The sequence below is a fragment of the Crotalus tigris genome, unplaced genomic scaffold (assembly GCF_016545835.1).
Source record: "Crotalus tigris isolate CLP2741 ecotype Arizona unplaced genomic scaffold, ASM1654583v1 scf7180000018064.1731613, whole genome shotgun sequence".
NCBI lineage: Eukaryota > Metazoa > Chordata > Lepidosauria > Squamata > Viperidae > Crotalus > Crotalus tigris.
Window position 1 is genome coordinate 33,488 of NW_024096804.1, and position 16,048 is coordinate 49,535.

The following is a 16,048-nucleotide window of genomic DNA, read 5'->3' on the forward strand; positions in this document are numbered from 1 at the left end:
GTTTGGACTAGATGACCTCCAAGGTCCCTTCCAACTTTACTACTACTACTACTACTACTATTATTATTATTATTATTATTATTATTATTATTATTATTATTATATTATGTCCACAGCATTTAGCTGGTCTACTAATTTAGTCACTTTGCCAAAGAATGAAATAAGATTGGTTTGGCATGGTCTGTTTTTAACAAACACATGCTGGCTTTTAGTTATAACTTTAGTTGTTTTTAGATGATCGCAGATCTGTTTTTTGATTATCTTTTCTAGTGTCTTCCCAGGTATAGATGTTAGGCTGATTGGTCTGTATTTTCCTGGGTCTATTTTGAAGTTCCTGGTTACTTTTTATTTCACTTATGATCATATAACATTTTTCTCCAACATTCTTTGTTGATATCTATATTTGAAATAAGAATTCAGTGGTTAGTTTTATTTTTATTTTATTTTAATTAGAGAATTTATATGGCTGCCCATTCACTTTCACTAACTCTAGACAACTTACAAATAGTTGATTTTTTTAAAATTGCAAATTCATCCAGTAATTGGTTTGTATCACCATTACCACATTAAAATAAGGAACAGTCACAAATCTCCCTAAACATGTGATTTTGGTCCAATTTCACACTTACTCCCCAAAGTTATTTAGTGCAACCCTCCCCCTGCACACACACACACACATAAAATCAAGCACATTTTTTTTTAAAAAATCCTCCTTTGTTGATGTTGTTGACTGTTGTACTGTACCACCCAATTTAGAAACTTGATTTGTCATCTAAATGCAGTCTTTAAAAGGTTTGGGTGTAACTGCATGGAAGATGTACTATAAAGAGTGCTCAATTTGTCAATTCTCAAAACAAATGTCTTGCTTGCGAAAATTTGGGAATGATTTTTATGGCTGTCTTTTAGCATGTGTTAATGCAGGGAACACCAGGGCAACAAGTCTTGCCTTTTGCCTTCCTTATTTTCCTCCTTTCTACCTTTGTTGGGACCACCACATTCTTAGTCAGCATTACCTTTATTCATGTTAGTTAAAAACTCTGGAAGTTATAAAGCCAGTTATAAGGCAGTGAGTTAGAAAATCTCTAGTCCTCTTCTAATGCAAAGCAATATGTTTAGCAGCTTTTCTGTAGATGGAATGCCTCTTCCATTAGGCACGGATCCTGCCAGCTTTTTCACACAGGATTAATACAATCACATATAATATCATTCCCTCCTCATAACGCACCTGCAGATAGGTCCATGACAAAAGAAAGACCATAGAGACAAATTGAATTATGACATAAACCATGCCCTTATTTACTTGTGTAATATCACCTCTCCTGCGGAACTGCATTGGCTGCCAATTTACTTCCAGGTACAATTCAAATTGTTGTCACCTTTAAAGCCCTGCATGGCTTTGGATCAGGTTATTTGGATGAAGTTATCTCTTCCCAGTTACATCTACCAGACCCACCAGAGTGGGGAGGCAGGAAATGTTGCAGGTCCCATTTCTTAAGGAGGGACATCTGGTAGGACCCAGAAGAAGGGCCTTATCTCTGGTGGCTCCTTCCCTTTGGAACATCATCCCTATGATGTCACAAAGAATGTCACTTTGACATGCTTTCACGAGGCCCTGAAGATCTGGTTTTGCCAACAGGCCTGGGGAACCCAGAGTGGGATGGAGCCCCATCAAGTGGCTTGTTTGATTGATTGTTGTTGACAGAGGTGGTAGTGGAAGGTTATTGTTTTTACTGTTTCTATTTTTTGTAACCTGCCCAAAGTCACTGAGAGTGAGTGGGCAGCTATATACAGTAAATTCTCTAAATAAATAAAATAAATAAATAAATGTAATGCAAGAATGTAAAACATTGGCTTGTGTAGTGATGATGGCACCTCCATAGATGGTTGTCTCTACCTGCTGAACTTTTTGGTTAGAGGGCATAAATTGCTGCCAGACAAAAATCTAAGCAATTATCTTCTTGTTTTCTTTTTTAATTTCCTTTAACTTTTGAGTAAATCCCATTAATAGGACTAATTTCTGGACAGGTGTTGGTAGATCTTCAAACATATTTGTAGGCCTTGAAAATTCACATCAGTTCTTTTGTCTCCAGCCAAACTGATATACTATGAGACTTTTCTGCTGTCAGCACTAGTTCTACTTCTTCAGCTTAGCTTTTTAGAATCTGTGAACTTGATTCAGAGAGTTTTCATGAGGCAATAGGGGAAAACATAACTAAACTTTTATATAGCCTGGAGCCTTTTCAAAAAAGCCCTTCCCAAATCTGCAGTATGTTAGGGGAGTCCTGTTCCCCAAAGTAATGTTGCTGTTATGCATTCCTGACTCAAAGTTCTTTTTAACTGGGTCTTGGGGAAGTATGCATAAACAGTGTGACATTATTTTAGTCAGCAGGAATTAAATATTGAAATCAATTATAGCTTCTTTCAGACTGCTGAAGTCAGTCCACAGTGAGCTGATTTTTTTTAAAAAAAACCTTGCCTTGTTTTGCTGTCTTTGTGTGCAGAGACTAAACTACATAAAAATACAATGGACAGGAGCTTCTGATTTTCATTCTCTTTTCTCCTACAAATTACTGAGTTGTTGGGGGGGGGGGGGAAGAAGCCTTCAACTTATTCATTCTTTGCATTGCTGGAAATCAATCCTCCCATGGACCTTTTATTATTTTGCCTCAGGATGTGTTTTCAGAAAGAATGTGTCAGAAAAAGCACATTTTTGCTCTCCAAAATTGGGGAGGAACAGATTGTAGTTTCTGTAATGGGATGCTATCTGATTCTGACCCATCCACTTGTCTCAATTCATTTGTGTTCCTAAGAGCAAACAAAACACAATTCTACCTCTTGCATTCTACCTAGGGAAGCAGTTGAGGATGGGTGATCATCACCATATCTCATCCATCATCTCTTTATATAATTTAAATTGATAGCACTAGCTTTGAAGGCCCTGATTTGTATTTTTTGAATGAAACAATTTGGGTCTTGTGATCAGTTTTAGAGATCCTACTTTCTATTATAAGATGGCACAACCTTGCATTTAACTAAGGTGGCCTGAATTGATTAGATGAGTGAGCTAACAAAAAAGAGCTGCACATTTCAGTTCTCTTTCTTCCACCTATCCCTCTGCTCAGTTTTGTGGCTGCAGAGGAATTAAGATGATGCCTCTTTTTTTTATCTCCATCATCTATCAATTTTAGTGGAAATGATTTATTATTGTTGTTTTGCTAAAATTGAGTAGCTTGGTCTTTAATGCTGACCATCTAGTAAGCAAAGTAATTTTATGAATTCATGTTTAAAGTACAGTTTCTCAACCTTAGCAACCTTAAGGTATGTAGACTTTAACTCCCAGAATTGCCCAACCAGCATGCTAGGTGGGGAATTCTGAAGTTGAAGTCCACACATCTTAAAGATACCAAAGATGACAAACACTGTTTTAAACCATAAATAAATTTGGCATCTGGAATGTAAACATTTCACATGTGTTTCTCTTCTGTAGTTTAAGCAGACTTCTTAATTCCAACAAGCCATTTATTGAATTTACTGTTGATTCTTATGTTGGCTTGGTCAAGAGATATTACATCCTCTGCCCTGAAATTCCCACAGTTGCAAAAAATATAAAATTCAGAACTTTACCTTTCTTCATAAGAGAAAATAACAACTATTCAGAAGTGTAAGACTTAGTAGAATAGTATATTTCCAATTTTATTTAGATTGGTAGTAAACTTTTTCCTGTGCTTGTATACACAACACTGAATAAAAATACTCTTGAATGAAGGCAAATATATGTGTCCCAGGATAATATTGAAGGATCAGATCTGGGTCTGTCAATGGGACACATTCCTGATCACTGTTGCACATTGAGAGAAATTCCTTGAGGATGGGCTCCAGCTACGAGTCTGAAAACCTGGAAGACTAAACCTCTGGTCCCAGTGACCGACCCAAATTGAATCCTGCAAAAATACTCTTTTCAGAAGCTAGCTTAGAAATGGTCATTGTTGCTGCAAAGAATCCAGCCAGATTAGGGGGCTTACACCCTTTTCTATAGGGACCAAAATATTTATTTGGATATTAAATATTTAGGAGTTTAAATTGCCATTAGGCTTGAATTTGATACAAGTGTTGGGGTTACAACATTGCTGCCCTCTTATTATCAGTTAATATTAAAAATGAATCAGGGTAATTTTTAATTAGAAAAGCAGAGGACAAAATTGAATCTTATATGCAATATCTATATGAACTGGTCCTAAGGCTCTAGCAAGTATATATACTTATGAATTAGCTCAAATTAATCACTTGTGTCATAAGACACTAAGTTAAGCGAATGCATTTCATCGTTAGATTGAATCTTCCAGACAGCTTTTTTTTTTAAAGAAACATAAAACAAACTTTATTTTTGTTGTAGTAATCTTGGGCCCATGCTCACATCTTAAATTACCTCTTTCTTCTCTTTTTTCCTTTATTTCATCATCAGATTAACTATTTGATAATGCAAATATAATAATAATAATGATAAAGTTGGAAAGGACCTTGGAGGTCATCTAGTCCAACCCCCTGCTCAGGCAGGAAACCCTATACCATTTTGGACAAATGGCTGTCCAGTTTCTTCTTAAAAACTTCCAGTGTTGGAACATTCACCGCTTCTGGAGGCAGGTTGTTCCACTGGTTAATTGTTCTAATTGTCAGGAAGTTTCTCCTTAGTTCTAGGTTGCTTCTCTCTTTGGTTAGTTTCCACCCGTTGCTCCTTGTCCTGCCTTCAGGCACTTTGGAAAATAGCTTGACTCCCTCTTCTTTGTGGCAGCCCCTGAGATATTGGAACACAGCTATCATGTCCCCCCTTGTCTTTCTCTTCGTTAAACTAGACATACCCAATTCCAGCAACCGTTCCTTATATGTTTTAGCTTCCAGTCCGCTATATCTCGCACTAAGTAAAGAACCAGACAGAATCCATATTCTGACTCTACAAAAAGCCACAGGACAGCTTTATTTATGTCTGGTGAATGGATGGTGTGGCTATATGCCCTTTTTTCTTTTGACTGTCAATTTATTATGGCAAGAACAGTCTGCATTTCATTTTGGACAGTATTGGAATAACACATCATGTCCTCCTCTTCCTCTTGATAAATTACTTTACACTGGTTTGTATAAATTAGGGGAAATTAGGTGGGGTTGTTTTACATGACAAGAAAAAGAGATTCATACTACAATGACTTTTTTTTTAAAGAGCAGTTTCTATTGGCAGCTGTGCCAAAGGTACTGTATGATGCAATCATTTTAGAAGAAATATTATCAAATCTCTGGAAACAAGTAATTGCAGTTATATAAATATTGGCACATTTATGGGCAAAATACAAAATATTGGAATGGCCATGACATGTATTTCAAGAACAATGGACCATTTATGCAAAAGAGATAGCAGACACTGACTTTGGGCCAGTTACTGTCTTATCAAATCACCTCACAGAGTTGTTGGAAAGAAAACTAAAGAAAGAAATATTTATATCTCCTTGAACCCCTGGAGGAAAAGTGAGATACAAGATAAAAGGAGATATAAACATTTTTCTTTATTGTACTGCAAATATGGAAGAGGCATACAATTTGGAAAAGTTGTGTTTTGGCATAACATACTTGTTCTGGAGCATAATATTGTGACCAATAGAAATAGTCTTAATAGAAGACTCTCTCATGAAACCAGTTTAGTGTAGCAGTTAAGGCACCAGGCTAGAAATCAGGAGTTTCTGAGTTTTATTTTAGGCATGAAAGCTGCCTGGGTGACTTCAGGCCAGTATTAACGCTCAGCCCAATTCACCTCATAGGGTTGCTGTTGTGTGGAAAACAGGAGAAAGAAGGAGAATTAGGCATGTTCACCATCTTGAGTTTTTTTAAAAAAATAATAACAAAAGACAGGATAAAAATAATCTTAAAAATTAATTCTCATTAAGTCACTCTGACAGGAATAAATAATAACCTACCCCGAATTAAAAGTGAAAGGTTCTCTCTTTTGTGTCCATAGTTTCCAAAAGATTTCTATTTGAGGAAACATCCTGAGCATGTAGAACTCTGCAGGAATTTGCATTAAACTTGCATATTCTAAAAACATCCATGCAAAAATGAATGTATTTGGGGAAATCCATGAGACATGTCTGCAGATTTTCATACAGACATTTTCATTTAAAAGTCGAAACAGAAATGGGAGGGAAACCTCTTAAATTTTTTAAAAATGGGAGATAAAAACAAAATTTGTGTATCTAATAATCTACACTGAGCTGTGCCTTGCCTCTAGACAGTCTCTGAAATCTTTAATGGCTTAGCAATTTAATCTCATATAGAAAATAAAATGATATTTGAATAGCGTTCTAAATTTATGAAGGAAAAAGGGAGAAATGGAGATTCAAAAGACAAAGAAAAATAAGCCTCATATGGCCCAAATATTTCTCAGATATTTCTCCTCAAAGGCATTTTCTTATGTGGAACATGGCACAGGTCCCATTGCTATGTGCTTGAACTATCTTCAAAATGTTTCAGGCTATTCAAAATGTTTCATTTTTTATGCATCTTTGAGACTCCTCTCATGCAAAGTTGCAGCTTTTCCCTTATCTGGCCTGGAGATAGCCAAGGGCCAATTCACACAACCACTTCTTTTTTGTCATTAAATACAAATAGAGATGCGGATCAGCTATGAGCAAACATGTCATTCCAAAAGCATTTACATACAGCTATTACAAAGTTTATAATGATTGTATACTTATTTAATTATGATAATTCTTTTTTTATGTTCATTCATGCTTCTTAAAAAAAAACAATCACAAATATTATTGTTGTTTCCTTTTGTTTTTGTTTTCCTTTGCCTTTAAAGGACAATGGCCAGACATTTCTCCCTCTGAGGAAAAGCCAGAAGATGGCATTGGTGAAGTGTCAAAAATAATTAAGAAGAATTCTACTGTTCAGCCTTACAGAAGAAATCTATCTTTTTGAAAGGAAAAAAACACAGATAAGGGAAATGAGGTGACAGCTTATTTGGTGATATTTACAGTTGAATGTGACGTCAATTGGAAGGGTAGTGCAGATCAATTTTAATGACAGGCAACTAAGAATGCTTATTGATTTGGAGGCCAGCTAGTGCACAAATGGCAATGACCATTAATATACCAGCACCAGGGCCATTTTCATGCCACAGGCCCATAATTCGTATTGCTTAAAAAGGAAATGGCTTGAGGAAAGAATTTAGAACTCAGATTTCTGGATTTTGCTTTTGGAATATTGAATATCATCTTTAGTAAGTATTATGCTTGTTCACAAAAATAGTTTCTCTTTCAAATGTAGGGGCAGGGTGGCATAGAACTGAAGAGAATAGATTTGAATTGAAATTCTACTTAAGACCTAAAGTTCAGTAGGTTGGTATGAAAATTAATGCTACCATTCAGTGAAATATATTTCATCATTGTAAGGAAGAACTGCGAAACAGAGGCTAATTATATACTTCATCTTGTGTGTCTGGGTGGAAAGTTGGAATGCCATCATAATCATCATCATCATTGGATAATTATCATTAGATAATTTAAAACATCTGTTTTAAATAAGAAAATGTTGAAACAGGAGGATATGTAACCAATGTTCTATAACAGAGTTCTTCAAACTTTTATGACTTGTGAACTTCAACTTGTAGAATTCCTTAGCCAGAAGTCCACAGGTCATAAAAGGGCTAAGTTTGAAGACCCCTGTTCTATAAAAACTTCAGTATTAGGCAAAATAACTGCTTGGATAGTTGCAGCTGAAATTCTATAATTTTAGTCAACTATTTTTGCCCTATTTTTATCTGAGGCCAGTAGGAATTGTGCTTATGTTGGCTCATAATGAAAGCACAGTTTATAAAAGCATGGCAGTTGGGAATTTGATCAAGGAATCTTGCTGTTTGAATTAAGAACCTGAAATCACGTCCCACTTTAGTTGGATGTGTTTGACAAAATATGCTCATTTGGACATAACAGGTGGGAGAACATAGTTTAGCTTGACTGAACTTCCCTTCCTGGATGTCTTAGTCTACAAGAAATCCAATGGCTCCCTAGGACACACCATCTACCAGAAGAAAACACACACAAACCACTATCTGCATGCTCTCTCACACCACCACCCAGCACAGATCAACTCTGTAGCCAAGACACTCATCTCCAGAACAAAACGCTTAGCTGACGAACAACACCTAAAACCCGAACTACACACTCTCACCAATGTACTAACATCCAACGGATTCCATAGAAATAAGATTACAACCTAATCCAAAAAGAAACCCCCACTAAAATCCAAGACAAAGAACAAGAAAACGGCAAAGCCATCCTCCCATACATAAAAGGCATCACAGACAGAATCAGTAAGATCCTCCATAAACACAACATCAAAACAGCATTCTGCACAAACAGAAAAATATCCACCATCCTTAGAAACCCCAAAGATACAATTGAATTAGAAAATCAAGGAGTATACGAAATCCCATGCACCACTTGTCCCACCACATACATCGGACAAACCAACAGAAGAATAAGTGCACGCATTGAAGAACATAAGAACTCAGTCAAAAAAAGAGGAACCAACATCTTCCCTGGTCCAACACCTTAAAGCCACAGGACATGAAATTGACTTTAAAAATACCAGAACCATTGCCAAAAGTGAACATTTTAATAACAGAATAATCAGAGAAGCCATCGAGATAGAAAAACGCCCACACAGCATGAACAAGCGAGATGATACCTCCCGCCTGCCAGCCATTTGGAAACCCGCCCTTATTGACAAACGACTCCCTAACACAAAAAAATGATACCAGACCCACACTCACAAAAACCACACAGGAGGTCACCACCACACATCCACGCAAAAAACAAACCCAAAGCCACACCGATGACGAGGCACGACCACAAACCAGAAGACAGACCACAGCTGCATCATTAGCCACTTTAAACCCCTCCAATCCATACATGAAGCAAACTGACACCCTTCATGAAGAGGAAGCACGACCACGAACGCGAAGCCAAAAAATAGCAAGGCAGCCCAAAATCTTAAATCCCTCTGCAACTCAGACTAACCTGAGCACAACCAAAAAGAACACTCCCCCAGCCAATCAGAGCACAGCCAACCCCCCAGCCAATCAGAGCACAGCCAACCCCCAGCCAATCAGAGCACAGCCAAGCCCCTAACCAATCAGAACACACCTCCACCCAATCAGAACACAGCCAAGCTCCCACCCAATCAGTTCATACCTCCACTGGCAGTTAAAAGAAGAAACAGCTAAGACCACACATTGCTGCTCGAAGCACGAAGCTGAAAACACCAGCCTGAAGATGACGAATGGGACTTCATCGAAACGTCGCCAAGACACTTCCAATTTTACGCGGGAAAAAACCCGAACAACCAAAGACCTACATATATATATATATATATATATATATATATATATATATATATATACATACACAGACACACACACACACACACACACACACACACACACACACATATACATACATATATATATGCAGGAAGTCTCCCAATTTAATTCTTTAATTCTTTTTTAGAAAAAGAAATTTGGATATATATATATATATATATATATATATATATATATATAAACAACAATATTAAAAATAAAAGAATGATTCCTGGGTGTATCCATATCAGACAACAAACAAACGTGATCACCAGGAAAAATTATAAAACTGTAAAAGTTTTATTTAAATAAAAACACCAAGCTTTTATTGGCCACTGCCAACATCATCAGGGTTCATAAGGTCGATGGGAGAACCTATTTATAGATGAAACAGCATCTGCGCCCGACTCTTAGATCTCATCACGGGTCCTAACTAACCAATCAACGCTTCAGTCATAATCTCCGTGATATTGACTGATTTACCCTTGCTTCCCTTGCCTATGCGTATATTACTACTTACTCCCCCTTCCTCCTCCTGTATCCGTAAACCAGGAAAACTCTCCATCTTACTCTCATCAAACACACAACCTAGGGATTTCCTCTTCACACGTTCTTGGATTAAGTGTACTCCTTCCCCCCTTTTTTGGTTGTCCATAGCCTCCAACCAAAAAAGGGGGGGGGAAGGAGTACACTTAATCCAGGAACCTGTGATGAGGAGATAGACAGCAATACACGTACAAGAAAGGGAGATAGAAGTGAAAGAGCTAGCAGCAGAACGATAATAGTAGCCAACGCTAAGGATACACTTAAAACACAGCTTAATCAACTGGGATCAGTGACAAGGTCCAGGAGCTGAGTGCAGACATTGACCAATCCTATAAAGGACTCCATTGACTGGCATTAAGCCCTGATGATGTTGGTAGTTTCCGACGAAAGCTTGGCATTATATTAAACTTTTCTAGTTTTAAAATTTTTCCTGGTGTTCAGGTTTGTTTGTTTCTCGTAGTATGATTATACCCAGGAATCACGCACACGCGCGCGCGCGCACACACACACATGCACACACACATATACACACACACATATACATACATACATACATATATATATATATACAGTATATGTAATTGTAACCTACAATTTGCTAACTGCATTTGGAGGTCTCTAGAGGATCTCTGCACCACTTTTAGGAGTCACTTGTTGTTACTTTAGTTATATCCTCATACTTTAGAACAATATTTTTCAGATCTCATTCCAGAAGGGCTAATTCCTTAAAATGGACAACTATGACCCATTCATGTATAGAACAAAGTTAGTTATAGATTTTATGCCAACAAACTCAGCTATAGATATCTCAAATGACATTTCAAGGATTTAATTATTCTATTCTTTTGAGCCTAGCTGAAGATAAAAATAAATATTTATAACAATTCTTTTCAGGACAGCTACCTCATGTTTTCTAGAAATGGTTTCCAAATATTGCTAAATGAGGCAATATTGATAGAGAGTTCACTAACATCACTATAATATTTTAGGGTATTTTTATTTTACATAGGATACACTGAAATATTTTGTTGACACAGGCAGCTATATACATATCCAAGTCAAGCATTTAAGGTATTGAAGAAGTGAACCTGGAATCCAGTAAATATTCCATTTGACCCTCAGTTCCAGAGTTAGGAAACTACAAGTTGTAAATTCTCTTCTGTTGCATTTGACTGATGATTGAAGCAACATTTAGAAATACTGAAGTTGTTTTCATTTTCTTTGCCTTGATTATTTCTTCCTTAAAAGCTAACTGTCTGAATTTGCCTGTTTCCCCCCATGATATATGGGGAAACAACTCACAACAACTCACTCCTACCGGTGCATGCCAACCTTCCTCATTTATCAGCAGGAAGACTCAAATCCAGGAAGCCCCCACTGGCATTTGCACAACATCTGCCCAAGAACTTTAACACTAAGTCCCAATGGAAAGCCAAATGGTTCACTGAATGTCCAGTCATGGGAAGACGTATAAATGACCCCACAAAAAAATGTGCCAGGCTTTGATCTACCACATCAGCAATTGATAACTCTGAATAGAATTCACATCTCACATGGTGCCTGCTGGGACTTTCCATATAAATGGGGCATAGTACCCTCCCCTCAGTGTGACTGCGGGGGGGGGGCATATCAAATTGTAGATCACATTGTGACTGGCTGCATGATAAGGTCATATACAGGTCCAGTATCTGACTTTTTTTTAATATAACTGATGCTGCGCTTCCATAGTTAGATGATCTAGACATTGGCATTTGAACATAGATCTTTTTAACATTTATACTTTATTGGATTCTACTAATCTAGATGAAATGTTATTATGTATTGCTAGTCCATGTATGATATGCCATATGCTAAATAAATAAATAATATGGGGGGGGAGAATCTTATGTAAATTAATCAAACCTTTTCTAAATATACTTTATTAATTTTGCCATTGTTGCATATTTCCCAAGTCTGGTTTCCCAATCTGATATTGTCAGCAAAGTGTATCTTCTCCATTATCAAGCCACATTAGTCCTTGTGACCATCAGCATAATAATAATAATAATAATAATAATAATAATAATAATAATAATAATAATAATAATAATAAAGTTGGAAGGGACCTTGGAGGTCATCAAGTCCAACCCCCTGCTCAGGACAAATGACTGTCCAGTCTCTTCTTAAAAACTTTGTTCTATAACAATTCCTTGTGAGGAAAAAACTGATTTATGACAGGTGCTATTTTTTCAGGCAGCAATTAGACTTTCTTGTTTTTTTTTCTTTGAAGACGTTTCTCTTCTCATCCAAGAAGTTTCTTCAGCTCTGACTAGATGGTGGGGAGTGGAAGGATTTATATTGCTTGCAGACAGCATTCTTTTAGAGAGTCATTGGGGCCATTTCGAGGTTTACCTGTGTCCTCAGGGTCACCTGAGTAGTGCAAACGTGTGTGATTTATGACACAACTCAAAATAAAACAGCCTACTCCTCAAGCATCAGATCTACCTGAGATTGTGGAAAACTCAGTCAAATAGAACTTATTCAAAACAGTACACTTCCCCTCCGCCATTTCTATATAAGAAAGATGGTGGACAGAAGCAAAAGAATAAGAGATAAAAGGGCTTGTGCTCCTTTATGCTAGGTTTTAATCAGAAAATAACAAGCAGATTTTCTTTCTGTTGCTTTGAGGTGTTTTTGAGATAGTGAAGGAATGCAACAGAAAAACAAAAATAAAATTCCAAGTGTATTTTAGTCATTCAACATTCTGATACTGGTGTCTGTCCAGAAAATTTCAAGTAAGTTACCTAATGCTTTTAGAAGCTGTCTAAGTCCAAGATTCCATAAATCCACCAAACATCAAAGAAGAAAGAAAATTGAATTTTTTCATGAGATAATGCACACAGAAATCAAAATGGAACCATATTTTTTTCTTTTAGAGTACATATTAGCATATATTACTTTAAAGATGAAGTCAAGCCAAAAGACAGGATTCCATGTTAGGTTGATGGATTGTGTGCAACATGTTTTATGTTATATATGAGCTATTCAGAGAAGGGAGAGATGAATGAGAAGGGAGGGATATAAATGATAGTTTATATCATATGTGATAGTTCTATCTATCATTTATAATTTATGAATCATCACTCTATATTGAAAAGGGTAAATGATTAAAAAGTTATGCTGGTTTTTCTTATATTCCTCATCTGATACATACAGATTCTTATTTATTACATTTTTTTATAATTCTTCTATTTTCTCAGTCAACAGTACTTTTAAAAATATATATTCAGTTATTTCTCCTTTTGATACACTTTAAAATGCCACTTTTTTGGTTTACACTGATATATCCATTCATTTTTCATTGCTTTTGAATTAATTTTCCCTGATTGCTTTTACCCACTCTCAATTAATGTATTAATTTACAATAAATTAATTAATTCCCTCCTGACAACTGTTATAGGGGCCTCACAACTCATATTAATGGTGGACTGCCCATTCTAATTAAAATCAATACATAGACCTTAATGCATTTACTCCTATCTTTACCACAAAACTACTGTACCACGAAGAAGCCATTTAATCACAGAACTGGGGTGATATGACTGCTTTTAACATTGGATAGCTAGTATGCATGACCAAGAATTAATTATCAGAATCACATGTAGTATGAAAAAATAAGAAACAGTTTTGAATGAGAAAACTGTTTGTAGTCATTTTAGACACTTAACCCAGAAGCTATTGTTTAATTCAAAAAGATGTACAAGGTTTTTTTAAATCCTGTTACCTTGTGACAAGGTCTTTCTACCTATTGTTTACTTTGACCTTTGTTTCACTTGTTCCTTTCCTAAGGTCAAAACAACTTTTTTCTCCCCAAAGGAATTGCTACATAAGAATGGGAGAAGTTGAGATGACTCTGAGAACTTTAGTTCTATGTTATGTTTTTTAGGATGCTATTATGGCTCTATTGAATGCATGTTGATATTAGTTATTATTGTTGTTATTATTTGATAATTTTGAAAATATTTGAAGTGTTGCGCTGTATTGTATGTTTTATTATAAGTCACTTAAGAGTGGCATGATTGAAGCAGCATAAAAGCAGTGATAAATACATATAAACATAAAATCAATAATTTTACATTTAAATTGTTTAGGAACTTTCAGAGGCAATTTTTAGACCTAGTGGGTGTTTTTTTTAAAAAAATCTATTAATAAAATCTAGAACTTCAGTTTTTGGCATCTGAATTCTTGGACTCTTTTCCTTATATCTGATCATGCAGGGTTATCTGCCTTAATCCTTGTTGTCTTTAACCCTTGTTTTTATCTTAGGTTTACCTTGAATAATATTTTACAATGTAATTTCTGCTGTTATCAAGTTTACAAATGAACATATGTAATAATTTGGCAAAGAAATTTTCAAAGAGTAAAATTTGATCATTAAACATCAAATTTCTACAATAAGGCAATTAAGGAGTTCTTCTCTGAAGAGTTGTCTCAAGTGATTCTAATTAATACCTTCTCATTTCTATAAATACTATTCTTCATTTAATAGTACACAGGGAGCAATGGCATAGTAAATCTGAAGACAAGTTCAGTGAGATATACTAAGGTAAGAAATGAACTTCTTAGACTTAGGACTCTCTTGAGCTTTTCTTTTTTAATCAGACTATTGATTTTCCTCCACATTCATTGCCTAAAACTTGATCACGAATACACTTTTTCATTTTTATACAATGAAACACTTGGGAAAGCTCCATAAAATGCTTTGGAAATGCCCATTGAAAACACAAATCTACCATTTTTTATTTGAGAAAAAAAAATCTCCTGTTTCATTGGTAAACTCTGAGAATTGGGAAGTACATTGATGTGACATTTATGAGTTCTTTTATGTGGCTGTTTATTACTGCAACCTACACAAAACAAAGGGGCCTTGCAATTTAAAATGTTTGGTTCATTTGCTTTCTGATATAAAAATATTAAAAGTTACACTCCAAGAGACTTGTGCTGAAGCAAAAGTATTACAGAAGTCTATATTTATAAATGACTTTTGCTCTCCCTAACAGTGGCTTTTAACTTCTAACAGAATTGTTCCTGCTTTTCAGTCACCTCTCTGTGGACACATGAACAGTGTAATGGATGTGTGATATCAACATCATTCCGGCTCTGAGAAAAAGTGAGACAATAATTTATTAGTTTATCACATCTTTGTTTCACCTCCTTACAACATAAAGCTGCCCATTTTACCCTTATAACAATCCTATGAGGAGATACTGATTTGCTCTAGGCCATCCATTGACCTTTATGATGAAAAAGTGCTTTTACCACAAGTTCCTTTGGGTTAACCGAGTACTTTATCTACTATGCCATGGTGGCTAATTGCAGACATATGTGTGCCTAGATATATGCATCATCACAAGGTAAATTACAAGGTGACCATTCCAGCGCATAATCTAGAGACTATTTGCATCATGAAGTGAATGTACTGTATATGTTTTCATAATAAAATAACTACGGTTGTAAAGAATATATGAGGCAAACTGTGCCTTCTAATGGCTTACAGGCTATACCAGGCTTTCATGTATGTGAAGGGCCATACCTAAAATGTAGAAGATGAAAAGGTGAGGTTTATACATGTCTTTTCTTGATTTCGTCCCTCAAAAATTAGGCATCTCGAGGAAATTCACAAATTAAATTATATAAAAAAATTATATAAACACAATAACTTAACGTTTAAAATAGACCACATCCAAGTGGATAAGTAGCAAAGTTTAGAGTTAACTTTGAAAAACCTATCTGAAGTCAAGTTTTAACTGCTTCCTGAAAGATTACTGAAGTGGGATTAGCCAGATTTTGAACAGAACACATTCTAAAGATGTACAAATATGCTAAATGTACAAATGTCCAGTTCTTGTTTCTCAGGGCTTATGACATCCATATTGCCACTTGAAACCAATGCTACTAAAATGCACATGTAGACCTACTGTTTAAACAAAAGGTAGCAGGATTTCCACAAGACAGGGAAAGCTCCTATAATTTTTACCCTCTACACATTTATGTCTTTCTCTGGGAGATGTCTGGTTGATAAGGATGATGTGCTGAATTTACACTTTCTGTCATCTG